General features: G+C 35.8%; 1 protein-coding gene and 1 pseudogene across 17 annotated transcripts in view; one reads left to right on the top strand and one right to left on the bottom strand.

Moving 5' to 3' along the window:
- Positions 1-17474, bottom strand: part of LCORL (ligand dependent nuclear receptor corepressor like) — a 216745-nt gene that overhangs the window by 191245 nt on the left and 8026 nt on the right. The window lies entirely within an intron of this gene.
- LOC143663709 (group XIIA secretory phospholipase A2 pseudogene) lies at positions 2618-3344 on the top strand (annotated as a pseudogene).

Genomic DNA, 17474 nt, shown 5'->3' on the forward strand with positions numbered 1-17474 from the left:
GTAACCACTATCTCTTTCTTAAACATTTTCTTACTATCCTCTTCAGTCTGCTTTTTTGCAGATTTGAGTATCACATATATTCTCTACTACGACCTAAGGATTTCAGGTTCCTCCATTAGTAAAGAGGTCTCTATTACAAGATCCTGATACCTCCCTAAATCCCCAAACAGGCAAGTAAAAATGGAACTTTTGATAATGATTGAAAAAGTATTGATATTTCACTTACTTGAATAATAAATGAGAGTTGACCTAATAGAGACATTACACTTTGTACCTTACTCCATATCATTTGTATCTTATACCATATCTACTTTAGTATTCTGGTACAAAGCATTCTGGTGTTCCTAAAAAATAAAGGGAAGGAAAACGGTGAAGTAATACTGAAAGTAATTAAGAGAATATCCAAATTCCTAACAATGTGGACTTATCACTGTATTTCAAAAATTTCAGATAAAATTAGAATTAGGGAACTGATCTGGAGTAGAGCAAATTTAATAAGTACTGAAAATGCAGTAAAGAAAATTCATAAAATAGAATTCATAAAAATGCAGTAAAGAAAATTCATAAAAACCTTTTGCTGACTACCTCCAAAAATAATAAATCAGATCCTTTGCCCTTTTGTATTTCAGATAAGACAGTCATTCTCAGTCTGTGATGATGTTGTCCTGCAGAGACATTTTTGGTTGTCACAACTGGAATGGGTAGATACTACTAGAATTTAGTGAGTAGAAGCCAAGGATGCTGCTAAATATGCTAAACTGCACAAGATAGCTCCCCACATCAAAGAACTGTCAATAGTGCCAAAATCAAGCATCAATTGAGGGTAAGAAAAAAATCCAAAGAATACCTTAATTATCCACCTCTTTTCCTAGTTTAAATTTATGCAACAAATGGAAACCAAACTTGTCATACATAATTATTGAATAATAAACTTAAGTATAAGAATAAATGGTTGCCCTGATGTCTTAAGACAGTATTGAAGATCTTAAAAAAAAAAAAAAAAAAAAAAGAATAAATGGTTGCCCTATTCAAACCTTAAATACAGTTGAGTTAATACTAGAATGACTAATTCTTAGTCACTGTGGGGGAAACGGGTCTCACGTTCTTATAAAGATTTCTGTTAGTATTCCCTGTTTTTTAATTGAATATGAGTATGTTTTGCCCTCTCATAAAATATAGGATAATATTGTCATCCTGACCAAAAGGGGGGAAAAAGTGTAACTAATAAGGCATCAGTGGCTGAGAAGGGTTCAAATAGCGTCGAGAGGCTACACTGGAGATCACGCTTACGCATGCTTCAGTTAGACACTGCTACCTATCATAACTTGCCAAATTCCATCCAAAACCGTTCCTACCAATCCTAAAGAATACCTAGGGTATTATGTAAGATTCTGCAAATGTTCCATGCACTAGGGTAACTCTCCAAAACTTACAACCTCCAGATAGGTCCCTGTACCAGATAAGTCCTGAAACGCAGAGGGGCCAGTCCTTCCAGAACATCAATTAGCTCCATCCCTCTATCCCATATTATTGACAGCCCCTTCCCACATGAAAAAATTAGAATGGGTACAGCTCAAATACCCCTAAAGAGTGGGAGAAATATCAAAGGTGATAGTGGAGTTATACAGAGAAGTTCAGATTTAACAAATGAGTATGAGCACTGAATCATTATACTGGTATTTCTTTTAGCCTCTAGTACCTTAGAGCAGCTGGAAATAAAACCTAAAATTGTGGAATTTTAACCCACATCAAACTCTGAAATGTGTTCTACAACTAACTGTTGTGATGTACTTTGAAATATATTGCTTTTACATATATATGTTATTTAAAGAGAAGGAGCAGTATAACAGAGAAGATAGGATTTAGCAAATGAGTATGACGGCTGAATCATTATATTGATATTTTTGTTCATCTCCAGTGTCTCAGAGCAGCTAGAAGAAAAAAACAAAAAATCATGGAACCGTAACCCATACCAAAGTTTAAATCTGTTTCATAACTACTTGTTAAAACGTACTTGGAATTTTATTGCTTTTTTGTATATATGTTATATTTCAGAATTAAAACACACACACACACACACACACACACACACACACACACACACACAAATAATAAAGGATAATAATATGGAGTTAAGATCCAAATTGTAGTCCCAGCTTTGTCATGTATTAGCTGTGTGATTTTGGACAAATGGCACAACACCTCTGTATCAGTAATTCCTCTTCTATAAGACTAGGGCCAATATTAACACCTCATGATGAGGATTTAATTATTTTACTCAAAACTTGAGTAAAATACATACATTCCAGTTACAGGTAAATTCACTTGTAAGTTCTTGGTAAAATGTGAAATAAATGTGATCAGAAACAAGAATACGTACAATTCAGATACCCGAACAAGATTTTACTCCTACCTGGGTCCAAAGGCACAAACTCAGGATACAATTCTGACAAGGGTGTGCCCGTATTGTTTCTCTTTGTCTTTTACTATGCTTGTAAATTACTCTTATAAAATTGTAATACTAGAATATTCATGTTTTATAGCACCGATATGCCTCTTAAATCGAACATGTAAAAATGCTAGATTTATATACAAATGAAAAGACAAAACTGAGATCATGTGGACATGGAGCTGGTGGTTTCTTCCCCCAGCCCCAGGTCACGCCGCTGCCTACGGAGTCCTGGAGGCTCTGTGGTGGCACGCCTGCTGCAGTGGCTCCGGGGCCCGGGAAGGCTGTCCCGGCACAGATGGTTGTGCTTGGAGGCCCGTGCTTGCTCTCCTGCTCCTCCTCCTGGCAGCAGCTCTCAGTTACCAGGAGACTCAGAACACCGACTAGAGAGCAACCCTTAAGACCATCAGGAATGGCATTCACAAGAGAGACGCTACCTGAATGCTGCCTTGGACCTCCTTGGACATGAGGCCAAGCTCTGCCAAATACAAGTGCAGTGACAGTTCTAAGCCTTTCTTTCCACTTTACCGGTAAAAACCCTTCCCACCAAATGGATATGGCTCTTGGCTGTTTGGTATTCGTTCACCTTAACACTGGCATCCCCTCCCTGACAAAGTGGTGCAACCAATCAAGAGGACAGATACTACTAGCCTTGTGGGAGAGGCAAGAATGACTATGTTGAGGAGTTTCAGTATTGCCTCTCCAAGATCTAATGAAATATGCAAAAAACACTAGGACTAGCTCAACAAGTTCAGGTATGTGAAACAACAGTGGAGCTCTTTGTGACAGTGGTATACATTTAGGCTGTAAACCATATCTGAACAGCCAAATAGCTGCAAGCAGGTGTCATTATGAAGAAAAAAACAATTCAAAAGAAGATGCTGACACCTGGTAGCAGCAGATGAGGACAGGAAAACATAACCTGGGACAAAGAATTAATGTTTTTACAGCATAAAGCTGCCATATTTTGTGAAAGAATTATTTTAATGACTTATAAGTCTTTATATTTTGACATTAAATCCTCAAGCTAAAAAAAAAGGTGGGGGATTGGTGGGGAGGTCATGCCTTCCCTTTTCTCAGTTATCTTCCTAGGTAAAGCTGCCTTTACAAGCCAAACTGTCTCAACCCTTCCCAGATAGAGGTGTGTGTTAAGAGGGTTTTGAAAAGAGAGGGTCTGAAATTCAGTAATTGCAACTATATTTAAAAGGTCAAATGTAAAAGTTCACTATAAGATATATTCATTATCATCAACATTATCTTACTTAGAAATATGGGAAAATCTTACCTCAGATATTTGTTTACTGTGAAATTTTAACCTGACTTTTTTCTCTATTTTAATTGTACATAATATGCTAATTCTTTATAACACACATATTTAAGATATAAATATGTCATGTTTCTATTAATAAAAGGACTAGTTGCATGGACAGGTTTTCATGTGTGTTTCTCTTGTAAATTTGGAACCCATCAGCTGATAATCTCTCAGGGAGCAAATCCAGGGCATATATGTTTTATGTGATCTGCATAGAAGATGAGATGAACAAGATTCAGAAGTACAACCACTCCCATTTAATGAATACATGGATACGGCAGATGTCATATTTTGCTATAATCTTTGCCATAAACTGGATAAAAGATAGATTTAATGACACAAATCAAAAGTTGTTTAACATAATATACTTTAGAACCCTAAAAAAACAACCTGAGGTTATAATACACTTTAACAAGAAATTTATAGTAATTTAAATAGAAGTTAATTGAGCATTTTAAAAAAGTTACATGCAGAAAAAGCCAAATTTTTAGGAAAGACTCCTAGTACATAAAGTAAATCTCACTGTTTACATTGAAAAAATATATAAGAATTAGACTAGCAATGCCTTATAGAAAGAGAAATAGAAAGAGAAAATATGTATCTCCAAGGATAGAGAAAAGGGAAAAGGACAGGCAAATGAAAGATAGGAATTTCAATTTCACCTGCTATGTCTTAATCCTTAGGATGAAAGATGCTTGGATGCACATTATAGTACTCTTTAAATTTTTTTCTGAAGGCCTGATGTAGTTCATAAATTGAAAAGAAAACAAATTTATAATTCCAAACAATAAGTCCATTACCTGAAAGATTTGCCTCTTTTGAACATCATTTCTCAGTAGTGTAGAAAATTTGAGGTTAACTGGAATATCTGATTACCAATGCTTTTATATACTTGAATCATTGTTCTAATAAACTGTTTAGAAGAGATTATATGAAATCTGCTAAAACTCTTCAATCTCACCTACAGGATAATACTCAAATATGACATACTCAACCTTCCCTGATCTAACCTCTGCCTTTCCCTCAACCTCATTATCATTATCACTTCACCAAAAGTAAATCATATACCACTTACAAGAAACCATCAACCAATCACATTGTTTACACATATAAGCTTTTGCATATGTTGTTCTTATTTAAATGCTATTTCCCCATCTGTGTTCATGTAGCAAATGCCTCCTCTATCTTCCAAACTAACCTAAAACATTTTCTTCCAGCTTGTCACTAGCTGAACTTAACCACAGTAAGCAACAGTTTGTTCACCTGTGAAATATACAGATCTGGCATAAATATACAGACCTGGAATGCAATAGGTACTTTGTAAATGGTGGTTAAAAGCCTACTTCTAATTTGTTACAGAATTTGAGGCTTTTTTTTCATCGGGGAGAAAGAGCTAGAATGTTCAGCTCCTTGACAACAGGAACAACGATTCTGCCAATTTATTATCCCCAGGATCTGCCACAGTGATTCACCTAATAAATGCAGTTGAATTTAATGGCTGAGAGAGTATTTGGCTTGAGAGGAAGGAGGGGCAATCTATACTTTACACAATGCTTTTCATGAAAGAGATGGAATGGTTTTAAAGTAGTGAGAATGATGATTAAGATGTAAAAATGAGCATTTGTAACAAATGACACTGTTTTAGAGAAGACTAAAAGAAGAGATAAAGTTTTCATTCTTACATTTAACAGCATTTTATTAAGTTCTTAACAAACACCTGTCTTAAGCTAATAGTTTAGTAAGGAAGAAAGACAAAGAAGCAGACAATATCAATAAACACCATACAGAATACTGGTGATAACAAGAAAGAAAGCAAAAGCCTTAAGAGAAAGTGGGAAAATTAAGATGGTAGAAGGTATACTAAAACTATTTAATTGAGGTGGGAATGAAGACAAATTTCAGATGAACGAGGCTAAAAATGAAAAACAAAAAAACTCTTACAACATTAAAAAATATACTCTAGTATAAATTAAGCACAAGACAAGTAACTTACATTTAAGGCAAAAGAAATTTAAAACCACAATATACTACAAATTCTGCCTTATCTCAGTGGCTTAATTCTGCCTGATTTCAGAGACAACATTCTTAAACAGAAATAGGTTTTAAAGCAACAGCAGTTGGAAAGGGGAGTTTATGTTCTTTGAAATCTCAACTCACTTTTGATCATCTAATTCCCCAGTCTTGGTTCCAAATATCTTTTGGCTATTTCCAAAACCCAAGACCACCCTCTCAAAGGACAAATATTATACTGACTACAAATAAGGTTATTAAAAAGAATATGCCACAGGTTATAAAGACAATTTTTCAAAAATATTTTGCACAATACTTGTGTGTTAAAATGAGCAAACAAAAAACACAAACAGAAAAGTCTGGTCAGAGTATTTAAAAAATATAACATACCTTGATAATTACCTTGCTTAAGGTAATGCTACCCATCTAACCAAATATAGTAAAACAAAGGCAGTGAAAAATTACATTTATTACACAATTTCCATAAGGTTTAAACTTATTTTCATTTTTTTTAAGTACTGAAAAGGTAAGAGTATTCAAAATTCATTTACTCAGCAAATATTTGTTAAATATTCAGTGGACACCAGGAAGACAAGAAAGAAAAAAAAATAATCATTTTTCTTTATATATGCATATGTGCACATACACACACTTCAAACCTGATGGGAAGTAAGTAAGCAGGCAATTACTGTACAGCATAAATGTTTATGATAAAGAAGAGAGTACTATCAGTGCTCATGGAAGTGTACCAAACCCAAACTTGGAGAGGTTAAGAAAGGATTTCTAGAAAAAGTGACATTTAGATTAACACCTGAAGTTAGCTAAAATAAGGTTGAAAAATATTCCAGGATTTGAACCAAAATTGAGAAGGTTTAATGTTTAAGAATGTTCACCGTAACATTATTTGAAATAGTAAAAAACTAGAAACAACCCAAATACTCAATATACCAAATACCCAAATGCTAAATAAATGTTAGCTGCTATTATTACTATACTACTACTTTTCGGCCACTGATGCAACTGCTTGATTGCAGTGCTAAAGGTAGCATGACAAACAAGAAGTTATCTAAGGCAGCACAGAGGGGCCAGATCACGCTGGATTTTCTTAACCATATTAAGAACTTAGAGGCTGGACGCAGGGCAAGATGGCAGCATAGTGAAGTGTGCAATTGTTTGTCCTCCACAGCAGCTAGCAAACAGCCAGGAATGGTACAGAAATGCTAGGGGAACATCAGTACTGGACACACAGCAGTCTGGACCAGATGGAATGGCTGAGATTTCACACAGAACTGTAACTATTCCAAGCCACAGAAGCCAGTGCCCTTCCCCACAGGCACATCAGGCTGGTTCCCCCAGAGGGAATGGAAACAGACTTTACTAGTGGCAAGGACTTAGCTCAACCAAGCTCCAACTGTGGAATTAACAAATTCTGACAACTGAAAACAGGTCCCCAGCACAGAAAAACCTGGAATGAGCATTAAAGGAACTAGGAGTTTTTGCCTCAGCTGAGAGGGGGTGGGGCTGGAGGAAAAAAAACCCTCAAAAAAAACAAAACCTGAGGCTTTTTGAGTTGGACAGCACATAATACTGAAAAGGGCTAGGCCTCAAGACAAGGGGGCACAGAGAGCCTGGAGATACATAAAGTCACATACTAACTCAAGCTCTTGACAAACTCAAGAAGCTGGGGTCTAGCTGAGAAAAGGTTCTTTTTTTTTTTAAATCTTTAAACAGCTCATTAGATAGAACTGGAAGCACTCGCAGGCTCCAGTACTGCCCCAGGCAATGGCAGAATTAAGCTGGTCTGAGAGAAAAGTAACTAGTCAAGTGAAAGGAGTTAATTCCCTAAAGGGTGTTATCTTCCCCAAGAAAAACAACATGGCAGGGCCCAACTCAAATGGAATCTCAACTTCAAGGAATTCAGGCCCCAGGGACTGGAAAACAGAAGCAATTAAAGCCATCCTATAACCTCACCTCTGTCTCAACCATGCCGCTGGCAGGGGGAGTCTGCTGAAATTAAAGGCATCACATCACTTTAAACTGGTGGGAAGTCAGGGGCAGATAAGCGCCACATGCTGGGCAGGATGGGAAAAACACAAGAGTCTAGAGGCTTCACAGGAAAGTCTGACAACCTGCTGGGTCTCACACTCAGGGAAAACTGATGCTGGCTACTCTTATCCCTGAGACATGGGCCTCTCTGGTCTTGGAAAATCTGACTGGAGTCTATAATATCTGAGGAGATCCTCCTCTTCCTCCTCCTCCTCAAAAAAAAAAAAAAAAAAAAAGGCTCCATATAGGCAGGGCAATAAATAGTAAATCAAGAACTAAAAAATTCTGATCAGTTAAAATAGAACCTATGAATGTCAAAAAACAGAACAAAGCCATTCAGTAAGAAAATCCTAGGTAAAAGAGTGAAAACCTACAGAATAAACTAAGGAAATCAAATGCCTAGCCAGCAGCAAAAAATGAGTCATACTAAGGAAATTGAAGGTATGGCCGGGTCAAAGGAACAAACTGTTAGGTCAGGGGAACAGGGAAGGGCACTGCAACTGGAGCTGTGGAGGCTGTGTCACCCCTCCCAACCTGACTTCCGGAACTAATGAACCGCCCTTTCTTGACATCACCTGACCTCCATACTTATAAGCTGCCCACGCTGAAGCCCGCATGCACACTCACCTCCCTCCATCTTGGGTTTGGTAAGTTCTGCCCAGGAGCACAGAAATATCCGCCCCCCCCCCCCCCACTTTAAATTTCCTGGTCTACCTTTCTTCTTTCTCACCCTTTCGCCTCCTAAACCTTTCACAAACCAACACTTCAAATGAGATACAGGAGTTCAAACAACTAACTCAGGATGTTCGAAGAGACATGAACAATCTCATCAAAAATCAAATCAATGAGTTGAAGGAGGATATAAAAAAGACATGGGGTGAACAGAAATAATTTAGACTTTATTCTAAGGTCAATAGAGAACCAGTGAAGATTTTGAAACAGGGAGTAGTAATATGGTCACAGTTGAGTTTAGGAAAAATTATCCAAGCAAAGAGGATGAAATGTTTAAAAAAAATGTCAAAAGAAAGAGGTATCAACAATCTTGCAGAGAGAAATCCAACATAAAGTTTGAATATGGCACTTAATCTGAAAATTAGTATTAAGAACTTTTGAGAGAATGGTTTGTAACTTTCTCAAGGTAACACAGCTAATAAGTGACACCTAGAATATATAAAGCCCAAAACTACAATTATTACAAAATCACAATTTAATACGTTTTATATATTACAATTTTAACTTTAAGCATATAAACAGCAAAACATTTTCTTCAACTCTTCCTTAAAATGAAACTAAAACTACTTATTTTTGTAAATCTCCTGAAATCATTATTCATCACTAACAACTGTCACTAACTACAAATTACATAAATGTATATATGTGTGTATTCTATAACTCAAACTTTCCAAGGCATACATTTTAATTTGGTGTGGATTTTTAATAAACCCCTAAGACATAGGTACTCAATTATCATCAGTATTGACAAACATTGCAACACTAATGTGAAAGTATTTTTAGTAATAACATCGTTATTTCAACAAGAACCAAATAAGATGAATGCTCTGAGAAATTTCTACACATTATCTACATCACTTTTAATTCTGTAGCTTTACAACACTGAAAAACAATGAATAGCTTGTTTAGTATATGCAATGAGTCTATTAATAAGCAAGAATGTCTTTCTTTGGTCTGCTTGATGAATATAAAATGTCAGATACACCCAAAATGTAAGCCTTGGTTTCTTATTGGTTTAGAACTATTCAAAATGGAGAACGTAAAGAAGTTGCTCTTTTGTTTTGTTTTGTTCTGTAAAAAAGCTTCTGGTCTAGAACCCAACTTTTATGGTTATAATCAAACCATATACAACCAAAAATAGTTCAAGCAAGCAATAAGATGTCATGATGGCACTCTGCACGATTCTGGTATAAATTCAGGACTACTGCAAAAAAAAAAAAGTATATATATATATATATATATATATATATAATCTGGGTTTATTCACATTAAACCATGAAATGTAATATAGCACATGAGACTACCAACATTTTTTTTTCAGACCATCAATTTTAATATTAAAAATTAGACCAGAATTTGTTATATGGTTGAAGTTGGGTCCTAGAAATATGGAATTCATTATGCTTTCTCTTCCCTTCATATATATTTAAAATTTTCCATTATAATTTTTAACTGCATTTCAAAATATTCTTCAAAGAAATCTACTTTAGATTTTCCCAAAGAAAGGGTACTTAGGGTTTGTATAGAGTTGGTATAAAACAGGGAACTGTAACAATAAATTCACTTAATGGAATGTAGAAAGGGGCATTCCTAACAGCCATCACTGTGAATTTCCCCCATTTATAAAAACAAACTAACAAAAATTTTAATTAAATCCCAATTAAATATCAGAATAAAGGCCAAACTCCTTAGCACAATATAAAAAGCAATTCACAATCTGGCCTCCAGCCAATTTACGTATTCCTATTGTTTTTGACACATTGCAAATTGTGGGGATGCCATAATAATTATTCTCCAAAAACAGAACATTATCCTGTCATCTCGGGTACGAGACCACTGAAGGGTTGAGAGTAGAATACACAGTTGATGAGATTTTTGTTTGCAGCATGGAAGACTGAACTAGAGGATAAGCCTGGAAGAAGGAAACCATGTAAGAATTTTTGCAGTAGTTCTGGCAAGTAGTAAGGTTGACATTGATGCAGAGGAATCAGTGAAAATAGAGGGAAATGGATTTATTGAAGATATATTTGGAAACAAAATCAATAATTGGTGGAATAGCTATAGGAGATGTGAGGGAAACAAGTGAAGGATAACTTCCAGGTTTTTAACTTGTGAAACGAGGTATACTGAGATGAAGAACACTAGAGGAACAGATTTGGTGTTTGGCAGAGGGAAATTAAGAATTACATTTCAGATACATTATGTTTAAGATACCTGAGAGACACTCAAGTAAATGGAGAGAAGTCAAATAAATCAAATATTGAGATAGGCTTGTAACTGCAGGAGATACAGAAAATGCAGTTCAAGGAAATGTTTTTGGTTGTGTTTAAAGATGGAATTACTACATGTCAAACAAATAAAGGTCTAAGACTGCTAATGAACCACGTTAAATTCACTCTACCAACAACAAAATAGTAAATGGAAACTGACCTGAGGTAGCCTTTCCAAATTACTCACATTTACTATAAAATTATTTAACATATAAAAAAATACAACATAAAATCTTTCTGTCTAAATGAGTTAAATTTTCCGGGCAGATAAGTAATAACATTCTTAAAATTAAAAAAAAAAAAAGAAACACCACACACATGACAATTCTCAAGGTCCAGAGCCACACCTGGACCTTCAAACGTTAAGAAAGCAGAGGCACCTTCTGTATTCCCGCAATAGATGCAAAAGCCTTTGAACCATGAAAACTCTGAATTTATATACTGAATAGGTAACTCCACTCTATGATTAGTTACCCTAGAGGTTTTCTGTGTTTCTCTAACTTTTTTTAATTCTACAGTATAACATATATACAAAGCAAAGAAATAAAAAAGCAATAGTTTTCAAAGCACTCTTCAACAAGTGGTTACAGGACAGATCTCTAGAGGTTTTGCTGTATACGACCATATTTTAAGTTTGGCTTTAAAGCAAACTGTCAAATTTTAATGTGTTGATCCTAATATTGTTTAGCCTACATTATCAACTCTGCTATCTCAAATATGAGAATATTCATCTCAATATCCTATCCTGGACAACGGTCCCAACAATCCAATTAGGCATTTTAGGATATTATCCTCTAGTCTTCCTCTTTTTTCTGTATGCCTCATAGCTAAGCAATAACTAAAATCTGTCCACTCTCACTCTTATGTATTCTTCCCCTCTTCTCTATTCCTACTGCTACTCTTATTTCAGATAATCATAATTTCTTGGCTGGGTTATCTTGATATCTCTACCTCACTGATTTGCCTGTTTTATTTTCTATATTTATTCTATACCATAAAACCACAAACTAAACTCCCATGTTTAAAACCCTTTTTCTACTACCTATGAGATGAGCTACACACTTAACTTCCTTATCTGTAATTGAGGATGATGAAAGTAATTTCTACCTTATATGATGGTTGTGAAAAATCAAATCAATTTATAATTATAAAATAAAACAATTAAAAATAACAGTAGTTACTATCACAGCCTGCTTACAAGCTTCTACATGATGCAGCCCCTAACTCTCTACGTTCGAATAGATGTAATGTATGACAATTTATTTTATTTCGACTCATTTAGTGTATGGGAAAGTAGTTCCCAGTAAAAATTGTATTTTTTTTATGCCAATGTTATGGCATTAGCCTAATCATTACCTAGTTTTTCTCCTCATTACTTGACCTTTTAATATTAAAATTTTAATATTAAATTTAAAATTAATTTAATTTTAAATTAAATTAAACCTTACTGGGACCCTTGCTAGGAGATGTGAGCATACTCTTTCCTGATTTATATAATGACTTCAATCTTGTATATGCTTTTATTATTGCATTTATCATACTCTTGTCTTCCCAACAAGACTGTGCTTCATAAAGACAATCTAATGCATGAGTCCCCTAACACAATGCATGACCCATAAATATTTAGTGAAAAATTTAATAAGTATTTACTGGAAAAAAAAGATACGAGAAAAGATAATAGTAGATGGCCATGCTTTCTTCAACACTGAAGAACAATTTTACTATTACCATTGATGTAAAATAAAGGGGCAGTTTTAGATGGGTCTAAAGAATAAGTGGGCCAGCAAGAACTTACTCTGAGACAATACATGATGGGCTCTGTAGATTCAACTGATAAGAGTGAAATGTTAGATTTGCAAACTAATATACAGATTTCTCTATTCCACTTATGGGTTATAGCTAAGCCAGAATATTAAATATTAAAATTATAATATTAAAAGATTAAGTAATGAGGAGAAAAACTAGGTAATGATTAGGCTAATGCCATAACACTGGCATAAAAAAATACATAATTTTTACTGGAAACTACTTTCCCATACACTAAATGAGTCAAAATAAAATAAATTGTCATACGTTACATCTATTCGAACATTTGTCATTCTTATGGAAAGTTAAGAGATGGAAAAGCTGATGTCATTATTCTTGGAAATGGGGTAGAAGTTAACTTGTCATCCAGACCAAAACTTAATAATGACAGTCTATGTTATGGATAACAACCACTGCCTCACTACTCCATTCTCTCATTAATCCACACCCCATTCCTGATTAAGAGAAAGACATTTGGGGATTGTATTCCCTGATTAATCCATCTCAACAGAATCCTTAACTCTGATGCATGCATCAGATACAGAAGACCCTGTTCTTATTCCAGTCCAGGAACAAAAGAACAAAAGGACAAGAAGGCCTAAATCCAGAATCGTTTTCCCATACCTGAAAGTCAAGGTTCTGAAATGAAATGGAGAACAGCACTACCACAGTTTAAAACCCAGCTACTTTACCAAGAAGAATCAGACTTTCTAACATTCTAATCAGGTTTAACCTGTATACTGGTTAAGAAAATGATAAAGACTTGGATGTGAATTCTACCATCATCACTTACTAGATGGGAAGTCTCAGGCTCTGTAAACCTTAGTTCTCTCATCTGTAAAATGCAGATGCTAACACATACAAACGATAATCATAGTGCCTGACAGCAAGCACTCAGTAATAACCAGCTATGATTTTTTCAGAGTAATATTTAGTGTTGAAAAATCTGTAAAATATTATCAGCTATGTGATTTTAAGAGCTGAAAATGATTAAGAGAACATAATATGTAGATTAATGAGACTTCTTTTAAATATTTATTTTTATTTTGTAACAATCTTAAACTTGCAGAAAAAAAGACCTTTTATTTTCCCCAACCACTGAGAGTAACTGGCCTACGTGAGTATTTCCTACAAATACATTCTCCTACAAATACAACCATCAAAATAATAAACTGATACATTACGCTAATCACTACTGGGTAAGGTCGCTCTCATGTCCCCTTCTCAGTAAACCCTGGAGAGGGGGAGGTGAGAGAGAGAAAGAGAGAGAGAGAGAAAGAGAGACAGAGAGAGGGAGCTATTCTCTCTATCACTACACAAAAACCATGAATTCACACTGATTCTTCTATTTCCAATCCAACACTACAGAGACCACTCCCGTTTTCTCCACTTCCGTACTGCTAGCTCCCTTTTCCGACAGTGAATCGGGTGACTAGCTCTCATTATCATATTTAATCAGTCTCTCTATGTGTAACCAACCTCTAACTGTTGTGGCCTTCCCTTTCTCCCACACATTTGCTCTCCTTACATCCCTCTGCCCCAACACACCCACCCACACCCACTCTCCTCGCCTGCCAGTTTCTACTTCTCATGCTAGGCACCCTCTCTATAATGCCCTCCACACTCTGTTTAAACTGTAAAATCCCATATTGAGTTGAACCTCTCTTAGGATGCCGTCCTCACCCTATCCTTAGGCTCTGACACTTTGCATTGGGACATCCCCATATGTGGGCTCCTCTCCTCACCTTATTTGAGTCTCAAAACAACCAACACCAGGCTACCCTCCTACAGATGTCCTTCTAACCACTGCTGGAGTCCTGACATCTCACACAGGACACACACTAACCCAAGCAGTTGCCCTCTTCACCCTCTCACTATGGGACCAAGTGTCCGTCCCCTATACCATGCCAAGCTAATTCACAGATATCATACTCACTCTGCTTGGGCTCTAAAACCCAGCACCAGAGTACTTCTTTTTATGCAGAGGCACTGCTCACCCCTCATACAACTGCATCACCCCATATGGAAACTCTCCTCATCCTAGTCAGTGAGAACATTCTACTTCTGAAATGACACGGCTCCCCACAAATCCAACATACCCAGTGGCTGCTTCCCTAGTATTGCTTCATCACACCACCTGAATTTCAGACTAAGCTATTTCTTCTACCTGGCTTCTACTTGAAATAAAAGCGGTATTTTGTCTCCCATCCTTCTACTTATTTATTTCTAAATCTTCAGAATCCAAGCAGTAAAGAAAGTTGTTATTTGAGAGTACTTCAGCAATCCAACATTTTAATTAATATACTGAAGTAGGCATGTTTTACCAGTTTTAACTTAAAAGGGCTGCTTCAATATGAGCTTCTTAAAAGTATTATACACAAACACACCCCTCTCAAACCTGAACCAACAGAAGATATTCAGAAAGAAAATAAGAGGCAGGCAACAGTGTCGCAGTGGCAGAATTCTCACCTGCCATGCCAGAGACCTGGGTTCAATTCCTAGCACCTGCCCATGAAAAAAAAGAAAATAAGCTGACTTATCTGATAATGCTGACTATCTGTTTTGTTTTGTTTTTAAAAACAAATTCAAAGACTTCTAGTTTCCTCCTTCTAGAGGCCATAATCTATACTTCCAGCCCTACTTTATACTCCTACCTGTACTCCAATGACACTAGAGTGCTGGGTATTTTCAGAATATAGAATTATTTAGGCTTCCATACCCATGCTTACATGATCCATCTACCTGTTCCCTCCACCTTACTCTTCTGCTGAATCCTAAAGGATTAAACTTGTTGACTAAATCTGACTAATTTTGTAAATAAAGTTTTATTGAAACACAGATATGTTAATTCATTTATTACTGTCCATGATTGTTTTTGTACTATACAACAGCAGACATAAGCAGCTGCAATACAGACCACGTGGCCCACAGAGATACTATATTTACTACTTGGCCTTTTACAAAAAGTTTGACAACCAACACTTTCATGCTATCCTTTGAAAAGCCCAGTTATCCAGACCCTTTAAGTAAAAATTAAATGCTCCCTCCTCTGCCTTTCCATTATATTATACCAAGTCTAAAACTTAATACCCTTGATAACTGTGAGCTCCTTACAAAAAGGTCTCAACGCTATTCCTTGTGTAGACAGGAAGCTGTTTTGCCCAACTCACAGATTCCATCCCTCCTGTAAAATAAGAACTTTCACAAATAATTTCCATAATCATTGGGAAAGTAACTTGGAGGAAGCTTCTGCCCTTCTCTGTTTTTTACTGAGTCCTCCCAAAGGAAGGAATGACTAATACTGGCTATATCCTAAGAGCAGTCCCTAATGGGCTGAATTAATATTTTAAAGAACATTTCACCTCTGCCTGAATGGCCAAGCCTACCAATAAGCAAATCACATGATAAATTCACTGGGATAGAGCTTCCCTGAACAACAGAAGAGGCCTGCAGTTCCAGCTGCTCTGTCTTTGCGTTCTTAGCGCAATTCAGTGGGGTAGGTAGTCAGGAAGTATGATGTCCAATTTTAGCCTCAGTTCCAAGTCACGTTCTCTAAGGCAAACTTAACATTTAAAAAGCTAATACTTTGATCTCTGATGCCAAAGTCTATTTCTCAGTTCAGAACCTGGTGAGGAAGAAAAACAGAATTACATTCCAATCAACTGGGATGTATAACTCAACACACTTGATGACTGACAAATGAATCTGGAAAAAAATTGTTACTTGAAAATGTTTAACACACCAATGCCACACACACCATATCTTGATGAATTTTATTAAGAAAATATATTTTGAAGTAAAAAAAAAGATAAATTTAAAGTTCACATTCAGTAATTCAAACTCATCCTGTTTCTTTATCTATTTTATATGTCTCAATATTATGTTGCTATCAACTCTTAGGTTTAAGTTTAACATATAAAAGAATCATGGATAACAGGGATTAAAAAAAAAATCCCCATCTTACTTAGTATCTTAAATATTATCTCCCATCTAACAAACAAATAGCTCTAAACCTGATTTCTCCAGTTATGGCCATGATTATCAATTCTTTCTCAAAACCTAACTGCTAACATGAATAGTCAATAACAAATGCTATTTATCTCCCCTTGCACACATCTTACTTACTTTCTAACCTGTAACACATGCGGCTTCCATTCCCACCACTCTGCTGAAATTTATCAAATCAGGGTCACCCAGTAATTCCAAATTGCCAAGAACAACGTGCACTTCCTTGTTCTCATCAACATGTAACAATCCTTCCTATAACACTCTTCTCCTCCTGGATTTGGTGATACCATCCACTTCTGATTTTCCTATTTAGCCAGTGACCTTACTTTTCAGTGTAAAAGTTTAGTGGCCTTATTTTGAGGTGCCACTTCCTTCATCCAATCTCTGAATGTAAGGATTCCTTAAGGCTTGGTTCTGGGACTCTACTACTCTTTAGTAACATGTACCTACCCTATTCCTACTCCTAGGTAATCTCATCCATTTCTATGGATTTAAATATCTTTATGCTAATAAATTCCCTATTGTAGATCTTCAGCCCAAAAACACTAGTAGACTACAGCACTTTCCATAAACAGTAATTACCCCAGTTTTGCAGATGACCTTCTGTGCAACTGAAATAATTTGTACCTAAGGTTACAATAATAGAGGCTAAAAAAGGAACTAAGATTTTTCCTTTCTCAGTCTTTTATACCATTTGTCAAGACTTGGTCTCTTGTCACTGAATAGCTCAGTACTTGAATATGAAGACAAATGGACCAAGTTACTTCCTACATACAAACCAGCTCATAACCAACAGAAAAGAGTTGACTAATTTGAACTAATAGGGAAGGTCTCAAACTTG

The sequence above is a fragment of the Tamandua tetradactyla genome, chromosome 19, assembly GCF_023851605.1.
Source record: "Tamandua tetradactyla isolate mTamTet1 chromosome 19, mTamTet1.pri, whole genome shotgun sequence".
Taxonomy (NCBI): Eukaryota; Metazoa; Chordata; class Mammalia; order Pilosa; family Myrmecophagidae; genus Tamandua; species Tamandua tetradactyla.